This window comes from Scyliorhinus canicula, chromosome 8, assembly GCF_902713615.1.
Source record: "Scyliorhinus canicula chromosome 8, sScyCan1.1, whole genome shotgun sequence".
NCBI lineage: Eukaryota > Metazoa > Chordata > Chondrichthyes > Carcharhiniformes > Scyliorhinidae > Scyliorhinus > Scyliorhinus canicula.
The window spans coordinates 159,379,653-159,394,405 of record NC_052153.1 but is presented as its reverse complement, the minus strand read 5'-3'; the positions used below and the strand labels follow the sequence as shown (position 1 = coordinate 159,394,405).

The window sequence follows — 14,753 nt, the reverse complement described above, 5'->3', positions numbered from 1 at the left end:
CCTGCAGATCACATCAGCTGCCATGACTCTCCGTTTCTGTTGCAGCAGTTTCCTTCCCTGATTTAACATGAAAGCCAGATGATAGTTTGGGCAAGACAGCGAGTGCAGAAAATACACCCTGCTGGAGGAGCTGAGTGATTTCTGATCATCATGATGATTAATGGACTAGTGAGCTTGCTGGGAACAGTTTAATTGTTCGACAGCCAGCACAAGATAAAAATAAATTTCCTTCCTGTACACCTGCTTGGTTTTTCATGATCAGTATGCCAGTGCCTTTACTCATGGTCGGCCACTGATTATTGGATTATTGGTCCCTGTGCAGGATAGTCTGTTATTGAGGCAATGGAACTCATGAAGAAACAGATGGTGGAAGCATAAAGGAAAAGGCGATGTCCACGGTTGTGTATGAATGCAACATTAGTATTAAATTGGCAGTAATGGGGCAGACATTTTGAAGGGTAACTTATTCCTTGCCATCTTGTCGAGTGGTTGAGGACTGAGATAGAGGTGCAGTAATGTGTTGGTGTCTGGGAAGTGAAGAGAGTATTACACAAACTTGCCATTTCTAGCTCAGACCCCTGGTTATGGACTGACAATATTTCTATTGCTGCGGAGTACGTTTTGAAGTCAGAGATGCCACCCTGTGGGTAGGTTGCTAAACTGAATTGCCATGTACCTGTTCAGGTGGCAGTAATGCTGGCAAGGCTGCACTTATTGCCTTGAGAAGGTGGTACTGGCCCATCTGCTGCCGATTGTATAACAGGGAATTGCTATTGTCAGTTCAGAGGGTATTAGGAGCTAACAAACTGTGGGCTAGAGCCACAGGTCACCGCACAAGGTAGAAGTAGCAGTTACTCTGTCCAGAAGGTTGTGCCACAGACCTCATACTATTGACTAAATGTTATTGACTTTTCTCCACCCTATTCAAGAGATGAACTTGAAGACCCATTCCATAGAACATAGAACATAAAGTGCAGAAGGAGGTCATTCATCCCATTGAGTCTGCACCGACCCACTTAAGCCCTCAATTCCACTTTATCCCCGTAACCCAATAACCCCTCCTAACCTTTTTTGTTGGTCACTAAGGGCAATTTATCATGGCCAATCCACCTAACCTGCACATCTTTGGACTGTGGGAAGAAACCAGAGCACCCAGAGGAAACCCACGCAGACACGGGGAGAACGTGCAGACTCTGCACAGACAGTGACCCAGCCGGGGAATCAAACCTGGGACCCTGGAGCTGTGAAGCCACAGTGCTAATCACTTGTGCTACTGTGCTGTCCTCTATCACATGCCCCCTATCACAATAGTTCAGATTCACCCTGGCTTCTGAGTCATGTGGGTTCATGTCCCGCTCCAGAGATTTGAGTCCGTAATCCAGGCAATAAAATGCTAAAGCAGCGTACTGTTTTTTTATTTTTCCTTTCTTTCCCTGTCTTCTTCTCTGAAACAGACACAAAGCCTTGTATACATTGCTGTGCCTCTGTGTCACTTCTTAACAACACAAAAATGGCATGAACGAAGCAACATTACAAATGTCTCCCCACGACTGCCAAGATAACACAAATGTTCACGTCAAACATGATTTTCTGCTGCTACCACCTGCTTCTCCTTTAGCTCCATTTGCGTGGGATTGACTTGAGGTGAAAGGCCCTCTGGATTTCCCAGGTGCCAATCAACAGACCAGCAACTCGCTGAGTGGGGAATTCTGGTCACAGCTCATAACCCATTCTTCCATGACAGCATGGCAAAGTGCCAGTGTACTGTGCCATGTGCTGCCAGCTGTTTTATTTTAAATGCCAGATGGGGACAGGATGCAATTTGGGGCATTTTGTTTCCTCAGGTTGAATATCTGCAACATAGGATGAAAGGAAATGATCCCTAATGTATTCAGGATTTTGGTTAAAAAGATTTGTTGCTGATCAAGAGTTGGAGGACATGAGCACACACACAAAGCTGTTTAAAACTGGAGATCCACTGAGCAACTGCTTCATACACAAGAACCCATTCAACCTCTAGGCCATGCTGTGTCTCCCTGTTTTGATTATTCTTTCAGATCCTGAATGAAACCAATGTACAAAATATATCCGTGGGCTAAATGGAATTAATGGCAAGCGGCTCCTGTCTGCCTGTGCATCTTTAGATCTGTACCACTTTTAAATCATTTAGATTGTGGTCATGTTAAAAATGAATTGCATATCAATCTCAATGCATTGGATGAAAGTGTTAATCTTAAACTTGGCAGAGCCTGACCTTTGTAATAGAGTCACCATGGAGTGTAAAACTTGAAGAGAATAAAAGTTTAGTAGTGGTGAGGAAAACAGCAGCTGTTGTGATATCACAATAGCCTCTATGTTAGTAATTGAGCTCGGGCCTACAGATCATGGGAAAAGAATGCAAAGATAGCGCCAGGAGGTTGAAGGGTAGAACTGTGTAGAGGGAAATCATGGACAGAGTTGTAAGTGCTTCGTCAAAAAGATCAAAACAATACTGGATTTTAAAAAAAAAGAGGTAGAAGAGAATCCTGTCAGTGCTGAATACCTAAAATTAGAACAGGAAATAGTGGGAATTTAATTGATTTAAAAAAAGAAATCCTTGAAGGAATGGACTGAAAAGTGACTTTACCTGCGCGGGTAATGGGAACTCGCTACTTCCACTCTTTGTTCAGCAGTTGGCAGGAAGCACCTGGATGCATTCTTCGCCCGTGTGAAGCTCATTGTTTCATTCATAACAGGAAATCCATGGGTTCAGGTGCTCCTTTGAACAAGACTTAGCGGAATGGAGTCTGGTAGAGAGACATAGAGAGACCCCGAGTATTTTTGTCCCTGGGACCTATTTAGGATTGAGACATTAGAAAAGCTCATTTGTATCAATACTGGAAGAAAATTACGTCGGGGTGAAAGTGAGTGCGTGCCTGTGGTTACCATCACACAATTGGTTTCTGAGTTGAATCAGCTATTGTGAGCAGATCAGTTGTTGGCCAACATGTCCTTTGCACCAAACATACAAAACAAATAGTAGTATAGAATCAGTGCACCTTTTCAATAGGGGCCTCTTATTTGCTAATTGGGTCTGAAATAACCCAGGCACCTCAGAACATTCCTATGCCTTAACTTGGCAGAGGAACAAGAGAAATGGGAGCATCACAAAATAAACATTTTCACGCGGGTTCTCCTGTAGCAGATCTGCAGAATTCCTAGTGGAACAGCGTGAATATTGAATGTAATTTCTCAAGAGAATGTGCTTAAATTACAGCAAGAACAAACCTCCTGGAATCTACAAGCCAAAATTTCTAACATTGTCTATTATTTATGAAGGAGCTGCGCTCCGAAAGCTTGTGATTCAAAACAAACCTGTTGGACTTTAACCTGCTGTTGTAAGACTTCTTACTGTGTTCACCCCAGTCCAATGCCAGCATCACCACATCATTATTATTTATGAGGAGCAGTACTGACCCCAGTCCTCCATACCCCACTTGGTGACCATGGCAGAGTCAGGAAAGGTGTAATTGGAGGCACGTAGAACAGAAAGTGAGCTGACAGCCGCATTGTGAATGGGAGGAGCCTGCAAATGGTTTCTGCGCCCTTGCCTTACACACTGAACAAGGGATGAATGTGTTTGTCACACATCCCACTCTGGACTTAATCTGCCACTGATGGCTTTCAGTACTCAGCAAGTATCGTAGAACCGTAGAATCCCTGCAGTGCAGAAGGAGGCCATTTGGCCCATCAAGTCTGCACCGACCCTCTGAAAGAGCACCCCAAATAGGCCCTCTTCCCCCACTCCATTCCCGCAACCCCACCTAACCTGCAGATCCTTGGACACTAAGGGGAAATTTTAGCACGGCCAATCCACCGTCTGAGGGAGGAAACCAGAGCACCCAGAGGAAACCCACACAGACACTGGGAGAAGATGCAAACTCCACACGGTCACCCAAGGCTGGAAATGAACCAGGGTTACTGGCGCTGGGAGGCTGCAGTGCCAACCACCGTGCCGCCCACGTATCAAGCTCCATCAGGCGGCAGTGGAACCTGAGCACTATTCCTTCCATGATGAGCTTTCGCCGTCAGTAAAAAGATCTGATAAAATCTCCTGAGCCAAATTGTAATTGTGATATAAATGGAAAGTGTTGTCTGGAGCAGGACTTAATTAGCCGCCAGGGGGACAATGGGACAACACCTATTGCACCAGAAATAACATCTCAGCACTGAGTGCGTCCCAAAACAGTCAACAACTGTAAGCTCTTCTGCCAGCAATCAACCTTTTTAAATGCTTTGCCCCAAGGCATATTGTATATTGTATGCCGGTCCAAGGCCTCACTTGTCTGGGTGTCTCTCTCTCTCACCTACTTGGTGTGAGGGACATATTGAGGCTCATTTTGGGCACTTTGGCTCAGGAGATTTTATCAGATCTTTTTACTGACGGCGAAAGCTTATCATGGAAGGAATAGTGCTCAGGTTCCACTGCCGCCTGATGGAGCTTGATACGTGGGCGGCACGGTGGTTGGCACTGCAGCCTCCCAGCGCCAGTAACCCTGGTTACCCTCTTTGTAACCAGCTAAGATTGGAATTAGAACATAGACATAGAACAGTACAGCACAGAACAGGCCCTTCGGCCCTCAATGTTGTGCCGAGCCATGATCACCCTACTCAAACCCACGTATCCACCCTATACCCGTAACCCAACAACCCCCCCCTTAACCTTACTTTTATTAGGACACTACGGGCAATTTAGCATGGCCAATCCACCTAACCCGCACATCTTTGGACTGTGGGAGGAAACCGGAGCACCCGAAGGAAACCCACACACACAGGGGGAGGACGTGCGGACTCCACACAGACAGTGACCCAGCCGGGAATCGAACCTGGGACCCTGGAGCTGTGAAGCATGCATGCTAACCACCATGCTACCCTGCTGCCCAATAATCTATCTTTTATTGTCACAAGTATGAAGATACGTTGAAAAGCCCCAAGTCGCCACATTCCAGCACTTGTTCGGGTAAGCTGGTACAAGAATTGAACCCTCGCTGCTGGCCTTGTTCTGCATCACAAACCAGCTGTTTAACACACTGAGCTAAACCAGCCCTGCTTATTATCCCAGCCCTGGAATTGTGCCGGATACCTAGCCCTGTTCTCACCCAGTATCCACACTCACACATCCTTTGCAATAGAAACTGCTGAAAAACAATCAGGAATTTTGTTCCCTAAATCAATGCCCTGAAGGCTAATTCTAGTCACCCTGAGTTTCACCCCCCTTTCCCCAGCTGAGGACAGCTAACTCAGCAGAGGTTTAACCGTGGAAGGCTGTGATCTGTATGGTTCAGTCACTCCCCGCCTTTAACGACTAGGATGAGTTCAGTAAGATCAGCAAAACCAAAAAAGACTAGAGGTTGAACCTGCCACTTTCCTGATTTGTAGAGCTCAGATCCACACAGTTGAGCCATTGAGGGAACTTTGTACTGCACGTAAAGAAAAATCAATCTGGGCTTAGAGTACATTTTCACAAATAAAGATTTCATGTTGCAGTGAGTTATAGGTCATACTGTATTTCTCATAGTCAGACTGCTTCTGTATTGACTCTCCAAATTACCTTTGTTAACACCTTGGAGGTAAATTTACTGTTTGTTTACGCTGGTAAAGGGCGGCACAGCGGTTAGCACTGCTGCCTCACGGCATGGAGGACCCGGGTTCGATCCCGGCCCTGGGTCACTGTCCGTGTGGAGTTTGCACATTCTCCCTGTGCCTGCGTGGGTCGCTCCCACAACCCAAAGATGTGCAGAGTACGTGAATTGGCCACACTAAATTGGCCCTTAATTGGAAAAAAGAATTGGGTACTCTAAATTTAAAACTTGCCGTGAGTTGGCGCATGCGCAGGAGCGCCAGCGTGTTCCCAGAACCGCTGGCGTGATTCCTGTGCATGCGCAGTGGGTTTCTTCTCCGTGCCAGCATTGGCGGAGCTTTACAGCGGCCGGCACGGAGGGGAAGAGTGCCGCTATGGCACAGGCCTGCCGCAGATCGGTAGACCCCGATCGCGGGCCAAGCCACTGTTGGAGCCAACCCCGGGGCCAGATGTCCCCGCGCCCCCTGAGGACTCCACAGGCTGCCCGCAGAGCCAGGTCCCGCCGGTAAGAACCTTGTGTAATTTACGCAGGTGGGACTGGCCGAAAACGGGCGGCCACTCAGCCCATCGCGGAGCGGAGAATCGCCGGGGGTGGGGGGGGGGGGGGGGGGGGGGGGGGGGGGGGGGGGGGCGCTCTGCCAACGGCACCCGACCGGCGCGACGCGATTCCCGCCCCTGCCAGAAAATGGCGCCGGAGAATTCGGCAGCCGCCGTTGGTGCGGCGGGGCGGGATTCACGCCGCCCCCTGTCGATTCTCCGGCCCGCCGGTGGTCGGAGACTCCTGCCCTCTAACTTTCTGAAAAAAAAGAATGTTTACGCTGGTAACATCAGTGCAATCTGGGTGGAATCAGCATTGGAAAGGATTGTTCCTTTTTAACAAACATTTTATTGAGGCATTTATGGTTTATAACAACATAAGATACAAATACAAATGTAAACATAATTCAGTACATAACGACCCCCCCCCTAATCAACAACCATATCCAGCCAACATGGCTCATAAACACAATTCCCAAGTCCCTCCATCTCCTCTCGCTGATCCGCCTAAACTAATCTAAACTAACTGCCCTCCTTATTGTATCTGCTGACAGTTTAGTTTTCTCCGAAGAAGTCGATAAATGGCTGCCACCTCCGGACGAACCCTAACATTGATCCTCTCAGAGCGAACTTAATTTTCTCAAGCCTGAGAAACCCAACCATGTCACTAACCCATACCCCCGACTTCGGGGGCTCCGAGTCCCTCCAAGTCCCCTGGACTCCTGGCTCTTCTCACGCTCCAAAGATCACCACCTCTGGACTCGGCGCCACCTCGTTTTTAGTACCGTGGACTAGACCCCGCCAAATCCCTACCAGAATCCTCTGCGCTTCGGACATGCCCAAAACATGTGGGCATGGTTTGCGGGCCCTCCTGCACATTTCCCATACCCGTCCTCTACCCCTAAAAACCTGCTCATCCGGGCCACCGTCATGTGTGCCAGGTGAACCACCTTGAATTGTATCAGGCTGAGCCTGGCACATGATGAGGACGTGTTGACTCTGCTCAGAGCAGCCTCCCACAGGCCTGCCTATAACTCCTTACCCAGCTCACCTTCCCACATGCGCTTCACCTCCCTTATCTGGGTTCCCTTTCACTCCATAAGCTCTTTATAAATTTCCGAGACCTTCCCCTCCCCCACCCCCGTTTTTAGACCTTCCCCTCCCCCACCCCCGCCTTGAAGTCCTCCTCCGACCCCCTCAACTCAAATTTAATCTTTTCCAACCGGAGAAAGTCATACCGGTCCCCCAGCCCAGGCCGCCGCCCACGGCAGCATAACCGACCTCTATCCAGCAAGATCCTTCGCCAGGCAATTAGGGGGGCGAAGCTACAACATCGCCCCCCCCCCCCCCCCCCCTTCCCTTCCAGCAGCTCCAGCATTTCCGATACCCCAAAGATCGCCACCATTGGGTTCGGCCTGACCTCCACCCGTACAATCTCAGATAACGTCCCAAACACCACTTCCCAGTATCTCTCCAGTTCCTCCCAACCACAGAACATGTGCACATGATTCGCCGGCCCTCCCCCACACTTCCCGCACATGTCGGCCACCCCTTGAAATAACCTACTCACCCTCGCCTGGGTCATATGTATCCTGTACACCACCGTGAACTGAATCAAGCTCATCCTCGCACAGGAGGAGGTTGAATTCATCCTCCGCATTGCCTCGCATTGCAGTCCCCAGCCTATTTACCCCCCCCCCCCCAACTCCTCCCATTTGTTCTTGATCCTCACCAGCCAACCCCCAACCCCCCCTCCCCCACCACCCCTCCCTGCTCCCCAACCACCCGTGAACATCCCTAATCCTATCCTATTCCCACTCATTCGGGAGCAGCCATTGCTCTAATAAGGTGTACTCCAGCAACCTGGGAAACGTCCTCCCCCTTTCCGACAAAGTTCCTCATCAGCATTTATCTAACTTCCCTTCCCCATGGCAACTCAAACCTCTCCCGCAACTCATCCAGATCTGCTAACTTCCCTTCCAAGTACAAGTCCCTCACCCTCACCACCCTCACCTCCCTCCACTTCCCATAAATCTCCCCTGGCTTAAAACTATGGTTCTCACACAGCGGTGTCAACACCGATATCCCCTCCAACTTAAAGTGTCTCTGCAACTTATTCCACACCCTGACCATCTACTGTACCAGCAGGCTCCCTGAATACTTGGATTGTGGAAGTGGAGCCGTCACCATCGCCTTCAGGCTGGAACCCCAACAGGACTCCTCCTCCATCTTGACCCACTCTGTCCCCTCCATAGCAGGAAGACCCCCAGCTTCTTAGGTGCCCAAGTACTTGTAGGCATGATGGAAACATTTATTCACATCCAAAAATAGTTAATTTACTGACTAGTGTCTCCCAATGAAACTACTCAGTGGCTCAGGATAGTTGTTTTGAAGTCATTTTTTGTGATCTAAAATTGGATTACTCCTGGGTAGAGGACTGGAGATCCTCATCAATAATGCTTACTTTTGGTGAAAAAACCTTTTACTCAATAGGAAGACTAAAAATTACAATGTTCCATTAAGACTGCACAATTGTGCTGGTTCTTGAAGAATTTTACATTTGTGATTATACAAATGAAACTTAAGGGAACCCAATTTGAAGCACATTTTGAATGCAATTTCCTGATTGCCCCCAAAGTGGAACTCCACCCTGTTACATGGGAGATTACTTTCTTTTTTTATTGTTCTCGAGAGATATCATGACCGCCAGCATTACTTTGCATTCTAGGAATTTCTATCAGTGTGACAAAGGCTCTGTGTTCTTCGAATAAACATGCACACAGAGTTATGTTAAATTACTTCTAAGTGTTACAATGGCATCGAAAGTCTTTGAAGTGTTACACGGATTGTGAATGTTTATCCGTCTAGAGCAGGGGTGGGCAAACTACGGCCCGCGGGCCGCATGCGGCCCGCCAAAGGTATTTCTGCGGCCCGCCAAGTCATTAAAAAAAAAAAAAAAAAAAAAATTTTTTTAAATATTTTTTTTTTTTTAATTTTTTTTAAGGTTAATGGAGGCGGGCTGTTGGGTTACTTACTGGTATAGGGTGGATACATTGACTTGAGTAGGGTGATCATTGCTCGGCACAACGTTGAGGGCCGAAGGGCCTGTTCTGTGCTGTACTGTTCTATGTTCTATATGAGGCGCCCAGAATCATAACCGGGTGAAGTAATTATTTTACTTAATATACTATGCGGCCCTTTGTGAATTGTGAATTTTTGAATGTGGCCCTTGCACGGAAAAGTTTGCCCACCCCTGGTCTAGAGAATGCTTAATTGTTTTAATGCTCAGCTATCTGTCATTGTTACTATCTATTCCTCAACCACTGATTATCACAAAATTCCACGGCACTAAACCACGCTTTCTCCCCCACTTCATATTGTTTCTTCTTCCCCCCCCCCCCTTTTCCTGTGCTAACCTGAGAGTCGGGATTTCAAAAACAAATGAGAAAATGACTTTGCAGAAGATAAAATTCAAACGTTTTCTGAATCGAAATAGAACTAATTATATGTTCTTGCTCAACAGTGCTGGAAATGAGGGAGGCATACTGTAAAGCATAGACTCGTGACATCTGAATTGTGTTGCGTAAGGTTAGGTGAAACAGCTTGATTCATATAACAATGACTTAACTGTTTCTTTAATTGGGAATGTGGTTGACGCACAAGTCTTGCAGCCACATTCGTTTTTAATGTCTGGTGTAAACAACTGTGCAGTAACTCATGCAGAAGAATCTTGTTCTTATAGTTCAGGACAACTGTGACTATCTGCAGAGACTTGCATTGTAACGGTCAATGTGCTTCATGGTTCAAAATTTTCTTTGCCCGACATCATTTTGTAGTGAGGAAAAGTCTTGTCACTGGATCAGGGGTAACCGTTAACTAGTTCAGGCAGGTCAGAGTGCAAAGGCGTCATGGAATTTTTGTACAGCAAGTACAAAGACCTCACAAGCAAAAACAGAAAAGTCTCAAAAAGCTCAGGAGGTCAGGCAGCGTCAGTGGAGAGTGAATCGTAATTAAAGTCCGGGATGTTGTTGGGCCGAAGTGGCCGGGGAGGGGGCTTCGGCATTTCACTCATTGGTCGCAGAAACCTCCGTCAGTTTGGTGGGGGAAGCCCTAAGAGTCAAATGCCCTTCAGGCGCTTAATAATAAAGCCAGAGGGAATGGTGGCTTCTGCCGGCAAAAGAGGCCCGGAATCGTCATGTGACCCTAAACCAAAGATGAATTAATTTGGGATGGGGCATAATTTGGGGTGTGGCTTGGGAGGGGGAGGGGACATTGAAGGCAAAGGAGGATTGGAGGGGGGTGGGTTGAAGGCAGGGTGGTGTGGATGGGGGGGGGGGGGGTTGGCTGTTAGAGACCATTTTCCAATGCCCAATGGTGGGTCACTAGATTGGTCATGGAGTGCATGACTCGGACGGGCCAATCCCCCAGAAGGCTGCTGGGAAAACTGACAGGATTTCCTGGGCAGCCTTCCAAGGGTGCAAGGTAGCCAGGTTACTAACAAGGCAGCGGGGGTGGGGGTTTGGGGGGGTGGGCTTGCCATTACCGGAAGACTGAAGCGGTTTCTCTCCCAAGGTTAAGTGGCCCGGCCGCCATGTTTCCCACCGTAACAAGCTGCATTAAATCCAGCCCAATGTTTCAGGCCAATGACCTTTCATCAGAACAGCGTTCTGATTTTGTGTGTTTGTTTATTTCTAAGCAGGTTTGAGCATCGCATCAATTGAGCTGGTGATTGGATTGGTGGATTCTGATGGCAGCTGACTGCCTAGTGGAACACTGGACCATAATGCCCTGTACGGTGCTGCATTCTTGAGGTATGGTTATTTATTTTCCATATAAGTACTTAAATTCAAATTATGTTAAGTTTCTCAGAGTTTTAAAAGGAACGGTCAAATAATTTATTGGCCTTTTAAAAAAAATTTGGAGTACTCAATTCTTTTTTCCAATTAAGGGGCAATTTAGCATGACCAATCCACCTACCCTGCACATCTTTGGATTATGGCGGTGAGACCCATGCAGACGCGGGGAGAATACGCAAACATACACGGACAGTGACCTGGGGCCAGGATGGAACCCGGGTCCTCGGCGCCATGAGGCCGCAGTGCTAACTAATGTGCCACCGTGCCACCCCTTATTAGCCTTTTTAAAATTTGTTCATGAACATGGCCGTTGCAGGCAGGACTGGCATTTATTGCCCATCCCTATTTGCCCTTGAGAGGACAGTTAAGAGTCAACCACATTGCTATGGGACTGGAGTTACATGTAGGCCAGACCAGGTAAGGGCGACAGATTTCCTTCCCTAAAGGACATTAGTGTACCAGATGAGTTTTTATGACAGTCGACAATGGTTCCATGGTCATCATTAGACTTTTAACTCAAGATTTTTATTGGATTCAAATTTCACCATCTGCAGTGGTAGAATGTGAACCTGGGTCCCCAGAGCATTACTCTGGGTCTCTGGTTTACTAGTCCAGTCACAATAACACTACGTCACTGTCTTTATGACATGTTAATTTTTGACCATGTTCCAGATGTAACAGTGACCACCTCCCAGAATCGCAGAATAATACAGTGCTGAAGAGGCTCTTCTGCCATCGAGGGCAGCACAGTAGCATGGTGGTTAGCATAAATGCTTCACAGCTCCAGGGTCCCAGGTTCGATTCCCGGCTGGGTCACTGTCTGTGTGGAGTCTGCACGCCCTCCCCCTGTGTGCGTGGGTTTCCTCCGGGTGCTCCGGTTTCCTCCCACAGTCCAAAGATGTGCGGGTTCGGTGGATTGGCCATGCTCAATTGCCCATAGTGTCCTAATAAAAGTAAGGTTGGGGGGGGGGGTTGTTGGGTTACGGGTATAGGATGGATACGTGGGTTTGAGTAGGGTGATCATGGCTCGGCACAACGTTGAGGGCCGAAGGGCCTGTTCTGTGTTGTACTGTTCTATGTTCTATGAGTCTGCACCGACGCATGGAAATCACCTGACCTGCCTAACTAATCCCATTTGCCAGCACTTGGCCAATAGCCTAGAAAGTTATGGCGTGCCAAGTACTCATCCAGGTACTTTTTACAGGATGTGAAGCAACCCGCCTCTACAACCCTCCCAGGCAGGGCAATCCAGACCGTCACCACTCTCTCGATAAAAAGGTTTTTCCTCAAAACCCCCCTAAACCTCCAGCCCCTTTCTTTGAACTTGTGTCCCCTCGTAACCAGCCCTTCAGCTGCTCCCTCACCACCCTCCATGCCCTTTATAATCTTGTGCACCTCGATCAGGACATAAGAACCACCATTCAATAAAATCCTGGCTGATCCTTTTGTGGATTCAGCTCCACCCAGCCGCTCACCATAACTTTTTATTCCTTTACTGTTCAAAAATCTATCTACCTTTACTTGAAAAACATTTAACGAGGTAGGCTCAACTGCTTCACTGGGCAGGGAATTCTATAGATTCACGACCCTTTGGATAAAGAATTTCCTCCGAAATTTGCTCCCCCTTATTTTGAGGCTATGCCCCCTAGTTCTAGTTTGACCTGCCAGTACAACCTCCCTGCTTCTATCTTATTTTTTTCCCTTCATAATTGTATATGTTTCTGTAAGATCCCCTCTCATTCTTCTGAATTCCAATGAGAATGGAATCATTGAATTAATAGTGCAGAAGGAGGCCATTCAGCCCATCAAGTCTGCACTGGCCCTTGGAAAGAGCACCCTACCCAAGCCCACACCTCCACCCTATCCCCAGTAACCCCACTTTACGTTTTGGACACTAATGGCAATTTAGCATTGCCAATCCACCTAACTTGCACATCTTTGGACTGTGGGAGGAAACCGGAGCACCCGGAGGAAACACACGAAGGCAAGGGGAGAAAGTGCAAACTCCACACAGAAAGTCACCCCAGGCCGGAATTGAACCCGGGTCCCTGGAGCTGTGAGGCAGCAGTGCTAACCTCTGTGCCACCCATATGGTTCCATGAGTATAGTCCCAGTCTACTTAGTCTCTCCTCATAAGCTAATCTTCTCAACTCTGGAATCAACATCGTGAATCTCCTCTGCACATTTTCCAGTGCTAGTACATGCTTTCTCAAGTAAGGAGACCACAACTGTACACAGTACTTCAGGTGTGGCCTGGCCAGCGCCCCATACAGCTGCAACATAATCTCTCTGCTTTTAACCTCCATCCCTCTAGCAATGAAGGATAAAATTCCATTTGCCTTCTTAATTACTTGCTGCACCTGCCAGCTAACCTTTTGCGATTCATGGACAAGGACACCCAGGTCCTCTGCATACTGCAATGTGCAGCATGCTGCAATTTTTTATCATTTAAATAATAGTCCATTTTGCTGTTATTTAAAAAAATATCTGCCCTCCTTCCTTGGCCTCCGATCTACTGTTGAAGCTGCACTCCTCGCATACGCACACAGATTGTCCACCCTGTGCATTTAAATGCTGCCGCCCTGCCTATTCAGAACAGGGTCCATGTCATATTCCAAACATTGACAGGAGTTCTGCATAATTCCACCAGTGAAAAACAGATTCCAGGAACTTCTGATTCACAGTTTCTGAGCCATAGAAACTGGAAAGGTCACAGACTTGATCCCGGCCTATTGTGGGTTAGTTGTTATCAGCCAGGATGATAATAGAGGCGAAATTCTCCGCGGACCGACGTGACGCCCATTTCCGGCGGGGAAAAGCGGTGCGGATGACTCCGGCGTCCGGGCCTTCTTTTAAGCCGGTAATCTCCGTTCCCGAAAGGGCCAGCAGCGGACTGATGCGATACGCGTCAGTTTCACCCGCTGTGGAAGTGGCGAGTCCCGGCGTTTGTGTGGTGGGGAGAGAGAGACCCGGCGTTGTTGGGGGGGGGGGGAAGGAAGAGAGACCCGGCGTTGTTTGGGGGGGGGGGGAGGAAGAGAGAGCCCGGCGTTGTTTGGGGGGGGGGGGGAGGAAGAGAGACCCGGCGTTGTTTGGGGGGGGGGGGAGAAGAGAGACCCGGCGTTGTTTGGGGGGGGGGGGAAGAGAGACCCGGCGTTGTTTGGGGGGGGGGAGGAAGAGAGACCCCGCCGTTGTTTTGGGGGGGGGGGGGAGGAAGAGAGACCCGCCGTTGTTTGGGGGTGGGGAGGAAGAGAGACCCGGCGTTGTGTGGGGTGGGGGGGGGGGGGGAGGAAGAGAGCCCCGCCGTTGTTTGTGGGGGGGGAGGAAGAGAGACCCGGCGTTGTTTGTGGGGGGGGAGAGGAGGAAGAGAGACCCGGGCGTTGGGGGGGGGGGGGGGAGGAGGAAAGAGAGACCCGGCGTTGGGGTTGGGGGGAGGAGGAAGAGACCCTGCGTTGGGGGGGGGGGGGGGGGGGGGAGAGAGAGAGACCCTCGTTGGGGGGGGGGGGGGGAGGAAGAGACCCGGCGTTGTGGGGGAGGGGGAGGAAAGAGACCTGGCGTTTGGGGGGGGGGGGGGAGGAGGAAGAGAGACCCGGCGTTGGGGGGAGGAGGAGAAGAGAGACCAGGCGTTGGGGGGGGTGGGGAGGAGGAAAGAGAGACCCGGCGTTGGGGGGGGGAGGAGGAGAAGAGAGACCCGCGTTGGGGGGGGAGAGGAAGAGAGACCCGGCTTTGGGGGGGAGGGGGAG

The 14,753-nt window shown here is 49.1% G+C and overlaps 1 protein-coding gene across 7 annotated transcripts in view; it reads left to right on the top strand.

Moving 5' to 3' along the window:
* The window catches only part of lhfpl2b (LHFPL tetraspan subfamily member 2b), a 222,823-nt gene that overhangs the window by 123,253 nt on the left and 84,817 nt on the right, over positions 1-14,753 (top strand). For 4 of the 7 annotated variants that reach the window (XM_038805549.1, XM_038805555.1, XM_038805552.1 and 1 more), the window contains one exon: positions 10,857-10,968. The gene's annotated coding sequence lies outside the window, so the exon portion shown is untranslated. Of the gene's footprint in view, positions 1-9,893; positions 9,943-10,853; positions 10,969-14,753 lie in introns of those variants that run through there. The other 3 variants (XM_038805550.1, XM_038805553.1, XM_038805556.1) reach the window with 2 other exon arrangements.